Source organism: Dermochelys coriacea, chromosome 9 (assembly GCF_009764565.3).
Source record: "Dermochelys coriacea isolate rDerCor1 chromosome 9, rDerCor1.pri.v4, whole genome shotgun sequence".
Lineage (NCBI taxonomy): Eukaryota > Metazoa > Chordata > Testudines > Dermochelyidae > Dermochelys > Dermochelys coriacea.
Genome location: NC_050076.1, coordinates 39,915,992 through 39,928,026, shown reverse-complemented (window position 1 = coordinate 39,928,026; position 12,035 = coordinate 39,915,992).

The window sequence follows — 12,035 nt, the reverse complement described above, 5'->3', positions numbered from 1 at the left end:
TCCCTGGACTGGAAGCCAGTGTAATGGTTCCCCAGCAAGCCACTGGGAAGGTGGTGTGAGCTGCCTTAGAGAAGGGCAGTTGAGAGCTGCCAGAGAGAGGAAAGGAGGGACCCATAGCAAAATGGATCTCTTTTCTCTACTGCACCTAACACCACACCCAACCACAAGGGGGTACCAGCGATCGGTGCATCCTTCCACAGAAGTCTGCTGAATTAATGTTTGCAAAGCACTTTGGGATACTCAGATGACAGATACCAAAGCACATTGAAGTAAATGGAAAGAATCTCATTGACTTTGGGTGGGCTTTGGATCAGGCTCTACATGCTCTGTGTTTCTTCCTCCCATTCTATGGCTGATTTTGTGGTGTAGTTGGGGTATTTTAATACCCTTTTTTTCCCTCTGCTAAGTAGCAGTTGGCCAAACTGATATGGAGAAGTTCAGGAGCTGCTCGTCTACCCATAATGGGGAGCCACTTCAGCAAAAGGATGCATGTGTGCATGGCACCAGGCTAAACACCTTTGAATATGTGCTCACATCTCATAATAATGTGTATCACACTCTTCAAGTGAGAGCAAATGAGTTAGGTCAGCCAATGAATCTAAATAGTAGTTTGATGGTTAGAAGGGACTTTAAAGAGCTTTCCTGGTGCGGAAATAGTATGGTCTGCTTTACAGCTCTAGTAGGTTTGGAGGGGAGCCAAAACACCAAAAGAAAACCCTGTGTGGCTCTAGACCAGGAGTTCTCACAACAAATTTTTTGGTGGCCTCAAAATGCAGCCACCAATTCTTGCTGGTGGCCGTGCTTACAATTTTTTCTAAAATACTTAATTACCTTTAGGAAAAACAAACAAATATGCACATACACATGCCCAAATCATTGTAATTTATTGAATCTTTTTGCAGACTCAATAATAAAAATAATATACAGTTGTCTCTATTCTTTACTGGAATAGATCTGAACAGAAACACAAATATGGCGCTCCTCAGGTTCTTGTCTTTTTTGTTGTTTTGTTTCGGTTGCTTTTTTAAAAAGACTTGCTAGCTAGTAAGTCTGCTGCTGTGAAAAGTGATATTAACAAACATACAAATATCATTTTTCACAGCAGCAGACTTACTCAGTCCTGGCAAGCCCGGGGCCAAATTAGCGATCTCCCCATCCAAGGTTTAGAGGGGAAGTGGGGAATGAATGACTGGCAGGAGGAGGCATTGGGGGGCCAAGGGCGATGGAGGAGAGGGTGAGCCCTGCAGCCGGGGGTTGGAGCTCTGTGGTCAGATCCGGTTGCCCGCCACCTCAGGGCTGGAGCCCAACCCTCCCCTCCCCAGGAAGGTGGGGAACTCACTAGCTGCCTGCTCCTCCAGCATGTGTGTTTCTGGGGGGAGCAGAGTTCAACCGTTGCTGGTGGCTCTGGGGGAGGGGCCACTGCTTTTCACCCCTCCTCCCCCATCGCTGCCCAGGAGGCTGTGCCACAAGAAAAGCCTCTGGTGGCCACATTTGAGAAACGCTGCTCTAGACCATGCATGAAGAGAGTTCAAAAGGGAGAGCTCTTGTTCTTGCGACTGACCGGGATTTCAGTTTTTTGCAGCATGATTTCATTACTCATAGTTACCTAGATTTATTTTGTCCTGCTAGAGGGACTTATTGGGCACAGGGGCAGATTTAATTTTAACTGAGGTTTGGACCTGGCTGTAGTTATAGTTCCATTAGTCTGGGGTGGAGGAGGGAAATCAAACTGGGACTGCTGATTTGCCTCTTGGCTGAGAGGTTATCAGGAGGGAAATAAATTTGCAGTAATAAAACCTGTTCTTGACATTCCCTTATGCAGAGGAGCAAAGGTTGTGATTAAATAGAGGTTAAGCATTGACACTTCACAGCCAAAGGAAGGGGAAAAGGGCAGGACTGGATGGCTATCTGTCCCGTTGAACACAGGAAGGTTCAGGTGAGAGGGTTATAATGGCTTCTGAATAGCCATAAAGATCTTTCTTCTGCATTTAATTAGTAGAAGATGTGGTGTCAATTTAAATAATTTATTGCAGTCTATGATTAGATTAGGGGTGAGATTATGGAGACATCTGTGGCTACCTGTTGTGCACTGATTTGGATCTTTTCTTCAATCAATCTCTTTCAAGGCAGTGGGGTTAAATAAAGTTGCCTGCGAGAGCAGAGTAGATTTTCCTCCCATCTAAGAGGCAGAGGGTAGAAAGCACTGTGAAGACGGCAAAATATCCTTTTATTTTGTTTTCAGACTCTTCATGATTATTATTTTTTTCAGTGAATTTTGTCATAAGTGTGATGGACTGTCATAAACATAAACCCAGCCTTGTTCCTGTGGAACACAGGGAAAAACATTAATTCCACCCCATTCCAAGCATTACTGAATAACTATACACCCAAATAAATTGTGTTCATTTAAGAAGAACATACTCTGGTTTGCACACAGTCCTCTGCACTATTCAAGCCCTCAGGCCAGGCTTTGTGTGGGGGCAGAGTGACAGAGCAGGTGTTCATGCTGATGCCTGTCTGTCCTGGCTCATCAGACACTATAGCATGGAAGGTGGGGATGGGTGTGGGACAGGGAAAGGGTTACAGGATCCACACCAGTGCTGTTAAGGCAGTGATCTTAACTAGAGCTGGGCAACGTATTTTGGATGAATAGTTAATTCACCAAAAAATGCAGTTTTGGTCATCCCAGACACAATTTGCAAATCTGACCCTTTAGTTTCGTCTGGGGGAAAGTTTTTCCCAGCCACCAGTCTCTGTGCACACAGGGCCCTCTTCATATCAGTTAGCGTAGTGGCTAGGGCCTTTACCTGGGATGTGAAAGACTGGGGTTTGAATCTCCCTTCTGTAAAGGAGGGACTTGAACTCAGTAGTGCACCCTCCAGGCAAGGGCCCTAACCACCAAGCTATATCTAGGCTATTCTGCTTTCAGTCTCTCCTGTTGAAGCTATTCCACTTGGTATAATACTGAACTGTTCATCGGGCCAAAACAAGAGAGAGACTGACTCTATAGCCTGGTGAATAAGGCACTACCTAATTCAGAGAAGGGATTTGAATCCCTACCTCCTGGACTAGGGTCTTAACCACCAGGCTATAGAATCATTTTCTCTCTCTGGCCCAATGAGTATTTATACACAGTGGAACAGTTTTAACAGGGAGAGAGCAAGCAAACCACCCCAGAATAGCCTATAGCCTGCCCATTAGAGTGTTGAGCTGGGAAGGGGAAGATCAGAATACAAGTCATTGCTTTAGAGTGAGCAGTCAAACCTGGGTCTCCTGCATCCCAGACAAGTACCTTAACCATTGGACTAAAGGAGGACACAGAGAGGCTGGCCTGAAACATATGTCTCAAATCTGTCAGCACATTCTGAACATATTTTTAACTAAACCAAATATTTTGCCTGATTTTTTTAAATTTTCTGGCCAAACCAAAAAATCACCTACTTATCTAGTCTGAACACCCTGCACAAGTAGCATGAAGGGGCACAGTGACTAGAATTCCAGTCAGCAGTAGTGGCCCCAAAAATGGGAACAGACCTACAACCCTGTATGCTCACTACTTGTTGAGGAGCAGATAGTATCCATGTACACACACACACAGGCTCTGTGCATTTCACCTGCAAGTAGGGATGCTGTAATTTTATTTTGCTAATTTCTGGTGATGTACATTTTTCTGTGAAGATCCCATGTACTATGCTGCACACTACACCTAAATTAGTCAGCATGACTCCTTATGGTGTGATGCAAAGCTACACTGAATTAGGTACACTGCTGATGCAATCATTTGAAAATCTTTAATTTTGTTGAAATAGTTTCTCTTATGGTGCATTTTTATAATTATGTCTAAAATATATGATGATTATAAATGTTTTGTTTCCACTGTGGTTGAGCAATTCCATTTCTGCCTGACCTTGGAGTTCTTCACGGTTATAGGCTTTTGGAAATGCTGGCCAACTGTACAAATAAGGATGTGCACTGGTGTTCGAATTGCAATTTCCTGACTCTTTGAATCTTAAGACATTTTTTATTTATGTGCTATTTATCTTGTCCTTAAAGTGCTAACAAAGTAATTAAAAATAAAGGGATTCTCCATCTAAATCTCCATTCTTTCACTCTGTCATCCTTCTCTTCTACGCTTGCCTTCCATCAGTTTTCCTTCCCCACTCTACACTCTGCCGATACCACAAGTAAAGCTAGGGAGTAGGAATGGGACCTACCAGATCATCATACGGTAAAGAAAGTTCTCTCTATTCCATTCTCTTTCCATTCTGCTCCTCTACCCCTTAAGTGTTTTCTTCTTTCCTCTTCTATTTCTCCCTTCCTTCTCTCTCTCCTGTCTTCCATTATATTCCCCTTCTCTTCCATTCTGCCCTGTTCACTCCCCTGACTCCACATAACCCCTGCTTTCTCCTGAATTCATAGGGTCAGGAGGTGAGAGACAGCTGATAAATCCATCTTGTTACTAGTGGGATCTCCAGGAGAAGGGGAGCCAGCAGTGGAAGTGGGAGCAGCCCCTGGAGTTGGAAGAAGAGTGAATAGGGGAAAAGCTCTTTCTTTAAAGGAAAGAAAGTGGATAGGACATTCCTGTCTGGGACCTCTTTCTCCCATCCCTCCATATGATGCTGCTATTACTCCACTTACTGGTAGTCATGGTTGATAGCCTCAAATGCCAGGTTAAGGAGCCTTTCCTTACTCACTTCACATTCCCCCATTTGATGAGTCTGTGCTTCACCAGAAATAAAAAGGGGAACTCCCCCAACTCATGGAGAGGAAGGGGGAGATTTCCCTCTACAAAAAGTAGAGGAGGTGCATACTCCTATGCTCCTGCTTACTGGTTGTGACAGTGGCTTTGCCACCATTGGCAGCTGGCTGACAGGTGCACTCTATAACCCTACAGTTAGTTAGTACTAAAGACTCTCTCTTGACCTGTTGGCTCCAGGGTTCAAAATGTTGAGATAGGAGCCTGCAGTATAGACAACTGAGGCAGAAGTACTCTAAGCTGTGTGCTGCCCAACAGTCCCCTACTTGCATTATGGCCCAATCCTGAACCATGTGCAATCAATGGCAATACTTTCATTGACTCCAAGACGAGCTATTCCCCTATTGGCTCTTGAACTCAGAGGGCACAGTTTGTCCAGAACTCCATGGTGTAGCTCCTTCCCTGTGCTACTTGAGTTGGGGATACGGGTAAGTCATTCCTCTCTGCAGAAGTCATACACCAGATTATTGGTGGCTCACCTTGTTATACCATATAGGGGTGAAGTCTGAGACTCTGTTTCACGTCCCCTGCTGACATACGTGCTAGATTATGGTGTTTTGATTTAGTCCACATGCAATAGTAATTGGAATCTAGAACAAGAAAAATGTTTAAAACTATTTGAATCTTGTTCCCAGTGTGATAGTACTTTCCATGTTAATCTCCTATTAAACTATCCACAGGCAACAGACAAAGGAATTAGAAACACATAAGGAGAATGAAATATAGCTACATGTCTGTCCTTGATATAGCTGATTTAGAATAATGGCATCATTTTCCTGTAGAAATCTCTTCTTTTGCTGAATGCTATTACTCTCAGTAATACCTTTTGTACCTTCAGTTAATATAGCCATATAACAAATGCAAATCTGTACTGGCAAATGCAGACTGCTTGAACTTTAAAATATTAATTTTAAATGTAGCTATGGCTATTTTTAATAGTCATTTAAAATGATCCTAGAAAAGTACACACTGAGATAATGAGATCTATAAATATTAGTTGGCATTATTGATTCACATAGATTGCTTCTGTGGATTATCCCCATTTACCACATTTCTTCTTGTGTCTCAACTAATCAGTAATTTGTGATTTTTAAAAGGTATTTCTTCAGGTAGGATTTTCACATGAGCCTAAGGGATTGAGACATTCAGCTCCTGCTGAGTTTCAGTGGGAATTGTGTATCTAACTCCTTTAGGCTCTTTGGAAAATCCAGCCTTATTTTTTTTTTGTCTCCAATTGAATTTAGAATGGGATTTTCAAATGCATTGGCCTAGTTGCTCCTGTTAGTCAATGGTAAGATTCTCATTGACTCCAATGGGAATAGAGTTAGGGTGGCACTCAGCTCTCTTGAAAATTGCGTCCTTAGTGTTCTTTAGGCATGAAGGGGAAAAGCCTTAACATTTGCAGCTTCAGTGGAACACCCTTGCACAGGTGCCTGGGTGAACCTTCCCTATCTTTGGGCACTCTGTGCATGAACCAGGGATGCTTGCAGTCTTTCTCCAGGGATTGCAGAGACTAATCCCTATGTCTGGAGTGGCTCATGAACATGATTGCCAACCTCAGGGCAGACTGTCAAGAAGAAGGGCACAAACTGCAAATTGGTTGTATGTTCTATAATTAGATTTCACCAATCAAGTAGCAATAGGGAACTCCACAAGTCCTATAATGGCCTTACCACGGAGTCACAGAAAGTCCTCTTGGGCACGCCGGTCTATCTTGCCAACCAGGCAAGAATGCCTTTGTGATAGATGGCCTAGTACACCAAAAATCACAACAATATTCAGGTTATTCCCAGTCCCAAAGGTCCGGTCACTTACCCCAAATCAGTTGCACCTCAGATCTCTCACCAAAGATAATGCTTACATCCAATCCTGTAATAACTAACTGAAGATTTATCAACTAAAAAAAGTAATGAGAGTATTTACCAGATTAAAGCAGGTAACACATACACACAAATGAGTTACAGTCTTAGATTCCAAAAGCTAATAGAAATTCCTATAATAAACAAACTCCATATGTCCTTAGGGCTAACCCAGGCAAAATGGCTGCAGGACCTTTGCTTATGGTTAGTGTTTCTTGCCTCTTTAGAGTCCAAGTAGCAAAAAGAACTAAGCCCTGGTCTACACTGTGTGGGAGAGGGGATCAATCTAAGTTATGCAACTTCAGCTACGTGAATAACGTAACTGAAGTCGATGTACTTAGATCGACTTACGGTGGTGTCTCCACTACGGTGAATCAACTGCTGCCGCTCCCCCGTTAACTCTGCCTGCGCCTCTCGCGGTGCTGGAGTACAGGAGTCGACGGGAGAGTGCTCGGGGGTCGATTTATCACGTCTAGAGTAGAAAACATCCATTCACTTAAAGAAATGAATCAGATAATGTTTTAAGCTACCTGAACTATTTTTATATCTCTCTCTTTCCCACATTGTGGGACAGATTAAGAGGTAAGCTAGTATAACTTGCATCAACTTTTATACCACTCCATGTGTAACTAGTTTAGTATAGACTCATATTCTTTCTCATGCTCATGACCTCTTACCAATGTGTACTGTAATTTACATCCATTCAGAGGTGATGTATAAAGAAGTGTAAGTGACAAGTCAGTAAGTGGGTGTGATGCTAACAGAATCAAAGTCAATGTCTACACACACGGACTATAGCGGTGGAGTTACAGTACTGTAGCTATATATCCCCATGTGTAGATGTAACCAACAGTGATTAAAGGGGCTTCTCCATCACTGCCTGAACACCACCTCCCAAGCAATGGTAGGTAGGTCGACAGAAGCATTCTTCCTTCAGCCTTCTCACCAGGTGTTAAGTCAGCATAGCTTTCATTCTCAGGGGTGTGGACTTAAATTTTAAGTGTAAACTGGGCCTGACAGGATATGTCTACAGTGCAATTAAAAACCCTTGGCTGGCCTGTGCTAGATGAATTGGGCTCATGGGGCTTAGGTTAAGGATAGACATTTGGGCTCAGCCCAGAGTCTAGAACCCTGCATGATAGGAGAGTCCCAGAGCTCAGACAGCAGCCTGAGCCTGAACAGTAAACAGCCCCTTAACTAGAGCCCCGTGAGCCCAAGTCAGCTGGCACAGGCCAGCTGTGGGTGTCTAATTGCAGAGTAGACATACCCATAAAGTCTAAGTTAGTGCAGAGAGCAGAAAGAAGGTATAAGTTATACCAGGCTAGAGTCCCCTCTGAATTTGGTTCTGTGTCACATCTGGGCCTTGACAGGTTGAACTACTTATTATTACAATATATGCGTCCCTTTCCTCAAGTTTCATTTCAACATAATATGAAAAAGAGTGACAAATTTTGTGTGTGTGAGATAAGACATCAGCATTTTGTCTTATCGGAATTGGTGATTCAGTATATCGCTAAAAGCAGTTTTAAAGCATAGGAAACAGCATTATTGATCTTCAGGAGTCTTGTTGCCAGAAAATATATAAAAAAGTTTAATACTATGACGTGCAGCAATGTTACCAAGATTTTTTCTGCAAATCAACAAGTACGAAAAGAGTTTGTGGGGAGGCAGTGTTGGTGAATTTTCAGAAGGGTTGGAGGTGAGTTAGCTGTTCATGACCTTTGTGCAAACTGAATTTCTATGCGCTGCTTGGAAAACTTATTCCTTCATGTTTTCAGAATCTCTACAGTAGTCATAGAACAGACGGAACTGTTTATAATATATTAAAGCCCCCACCCCCAGTTTTGCAATAGATATGCAGTGTGTGTGTGTGTGTGTGTGTGTGTGTGTATGATACATCTATAAAAAATATACACATGCACATGCACACTCCAAATTAAGGACAGGAACCAATATGATTATATGCCAAAATTTCAGTGAACTGATAATTGAACAATGTTTGTATTAATGAGAAACATGTAATTCTCCATGAAGCAACTACTTCAGTCGCATGGTATAGTTAGATAGCAAACAAATCTGCTCTTTTACCCTTCTGTAAATACTGTGTAAGTCTGTTAATCAATATTGAGAAGACTAAAGCGCTCTATCAACCTGCTTCAGGCCTCGCACATGACCCGCTACAAATCACTATCGAGGGACAGACTTTGGAGACAGTTGAACACTTTTGCTACCTCTGTAGCCAACTTTCTCAAAATCAAAAATTGACAGTGAGATCCAGCACCGGATCCAGTGATTCCTTTGGGAAGTGCTTCCTTTGGGAAAATTGCTCTGATGCGTTTTCAGAGACCGTGACCTATGGCAGGACACCAAGATCCAGGTCTATAAGACAATTGTTGTTTCTACACTCCTCTATGGATGTGAAACCTGGGTGACCTATCAACAGCACCTCAAGAGTCTGGAGAGGTACCACCGACAATGCCTCTGGAAGATCCTTCGCATCAAGTGGCAAGATCGCTGCACTAACGCCAGCATCCTCACTGAAGCCAATGTCACCAGCATTGAAGCAATGATCCTCATGCACCAACTTCACTGGGCTGGACATTGTGTGCGGATTCTAGACTCCCACCTTCCAGAACAAGTCCTCTACTGTCAGCTCACCCATGGTCAGAGATCCCGTGGTGGTCAGAGGAAACACACTGAAAGTGTATCTTAAGAAAACTGATGTGGACATCACCAGCTGGGAGAAACAAGCCACCAACTGCCCGCAATGGCACCATAGCCTCCATCAGGCAGTGGCCTGCTTCGAGGAGAAGCGTTTTGACCTCAAAGCTAAAAAAAGAGAGAGAGAGAGAGAGAACTTTCTCCCAGCAGGCAGCTGGTGTGCCACGAAATGTCTGTATCTACTGTAGGCAGATTTGCAGTTGCAGGATTGGACTCCTGAGTCATCTGAGGACCCATATGTAAATCCATGGGATCGCCAATCAGTAAGTCTATTAAGGCCAGTAGAGTTGCTCTGGATTTACAATGGTGTAATTGAGATCAGAATTTGCTCCCACTTTTGTTGTGTCTAGATATTTACTTGAGGAAAGAATTTTTTAAGTTAGGAGTTTATGAATGAATACTACATGCACATGTACTGTCTGCACACATTTAGATTATATTTTTGCAGATATCAATTCTGAGCATCTATATACCGATATGATTCTCTATTACTTATTATTCAAGTACTGACAGTGCACTTAGTGCTGTATAAGATTTTTTTTAAAAAAGTTCCTGTCCCAAAATGCTTGCAGTCTAAAAGCAAGTTTATTAAAAATTTGAAAGCAACTAGTGACTAGGGATCTAAACTCCATATTCAAATATGACGTAGAATTTGTCTGCACGAACAACTAGCTCATGGCAATGGGATGTGACTTTATCCTGTCCTGGCCTGCTGCAGACTAACTAATGGTGTGAACCCTGCTGACATGCATTAACAATTCATTAATGTGCTCTGATCTAGTCCCATTTCAATGTGGACTAGATCCTTTTTCAGAATGGACTGGAAATCTCATGAAAGCAACTCTGCACCTATTGTATCTGCACCTTTGCTTCCATCTGCAACCTGGAAGTGCATGTAGAAGGAAAGGGATGGGGCGGGGGGAAAATGCTAACTGAACTTATTCAGACCTTACAAACAGATCAGATCAGGCCTTGGACAAATGTATAGTGAAGTCCCCCTACCCCCAATGGGTTTGCTCAACTCTAACTGTTGCTCTCAGAATATTTGAATGTGTTTTTAGAAAATTTCATTTGTTGCGTTAAAAGCCAGTGTGATGTGCGGGGTAAATCCCTTATGTGGTGTGACTCACCCTATTCCCTACAACATGCACCCACATCTCCTACCTCAAAGCTACAACCCAGCTGGAGAACATTTGAGTCTGAAAATATGTCTGCTCTTGGGTGATTCCCAGTAACCACTATGGTTGTTATTTTCAGGCAATAACTTAGACCAGAACTGCTGCTCTATATGCATCAACTCTCTTTCTCATTTCTATCGATACTGAAAAATGTGTATTTCTAATAATAATTAGAAAGGAGCCCCAACTCCTCCCCCCTCCAAAGACATCAGATCAGACCAACCCCTAAACTTTGGAGAAGTTTGAATCTGATTCAGATTTTGCAGTTTGGTCCCATCTCTATTAATAATACTTGAATATGTTCCATGACCTTGTCAGCACCATTCTGTGTTTGTGGAATGGCTGAAGTGCAGTGGTTACCAGGAATTCAGACTATGTCCATTACGGACACATCTGAGTTAGAAGACCTAAGGCTTCTCTCTGTTCTGGTTATAACACAATTCCAGATGGTACTATGGACAGGATTTTAATGGTATTCCATAACTAGGCTAAAGTGTTGGACATGACTAACATCCACACACGAAACAGACTCATCCCTTAGAAGTACGGGTTAAAGTGCTTTCATTTCAGTGGGAGTGCCTAAGGCTTTAGCCTGGTTACAGAACACAGTTAAGGTTCTGTCTATGCTACAAACTGGAAACGTGATAACTATGACCAGGGGCTGTGTTATTAATAACTTGAGGATTTTGCCTTGAGATTTGTAAGCTCCAGAGATGCCTTCTAAGCATTCCTCCCCCTCCCGCCCCCGGTGTTCCTTAGCTGGTTGGCAAAGGGGGTGGGAGAGCAGTGGAAAGAGTTTCAAGTCCTCGTTGAAATAACATTTAATGGATCCGATGAAGTGAGCTGTAGCTCACGAAAGCTTATGCTCAAATAAATTTGTTAGTCTCTAAGGTGCCACAAGTACTCCTTTTCTTTTTGCGAATACAGACTAACACGGCTGCTACTCTGAAACATTTAATGGAGTGGAGAGTATTTATTAGGAGACAGATTTGTGCATGTTGTACGTAGCCCGTAGCAAGCGGCAGTGCAAGGCCATCCATCCCTCATAGAAGCACCGAGTGCCTTTCTGGAGTGCAAATTACCAACTGCCATGCCTTCTGCTGTCTGAAATGTAGGTGGGACTGAGCCAATCTCAATGCAATCCGGGGCTGTGCATAGCATAGAGGCTGCCGTTCTGTCTAGCTCTCGCAGCGGCTGTATATGTGAGGTGGAAAGCCACTTATGGCTGCCACTGAGAAAAGAGAATAGAAAAATATTAGGCACTCAGCACCTTTTCAAGCCCTTATACATTTGTTAAGTGTGATGAGTGTATATATGATTTGGTGGGAGGGATAGCTGAGTGGTTTGAGCATTGGCCTGCTAAACCCAGGGTTGTGAGTTCAATCCTTGAGGGGGCCATTTAGGGTTCCGGGGCAAAATTGAGGATTGGTCCTGCTTTGAGCAGGGGGTTGGACTAGATGACCTCCTGTGAGGTCCCTTCCAACCTTGATATTCTATGAATCTATGAATCTATGATGCAAA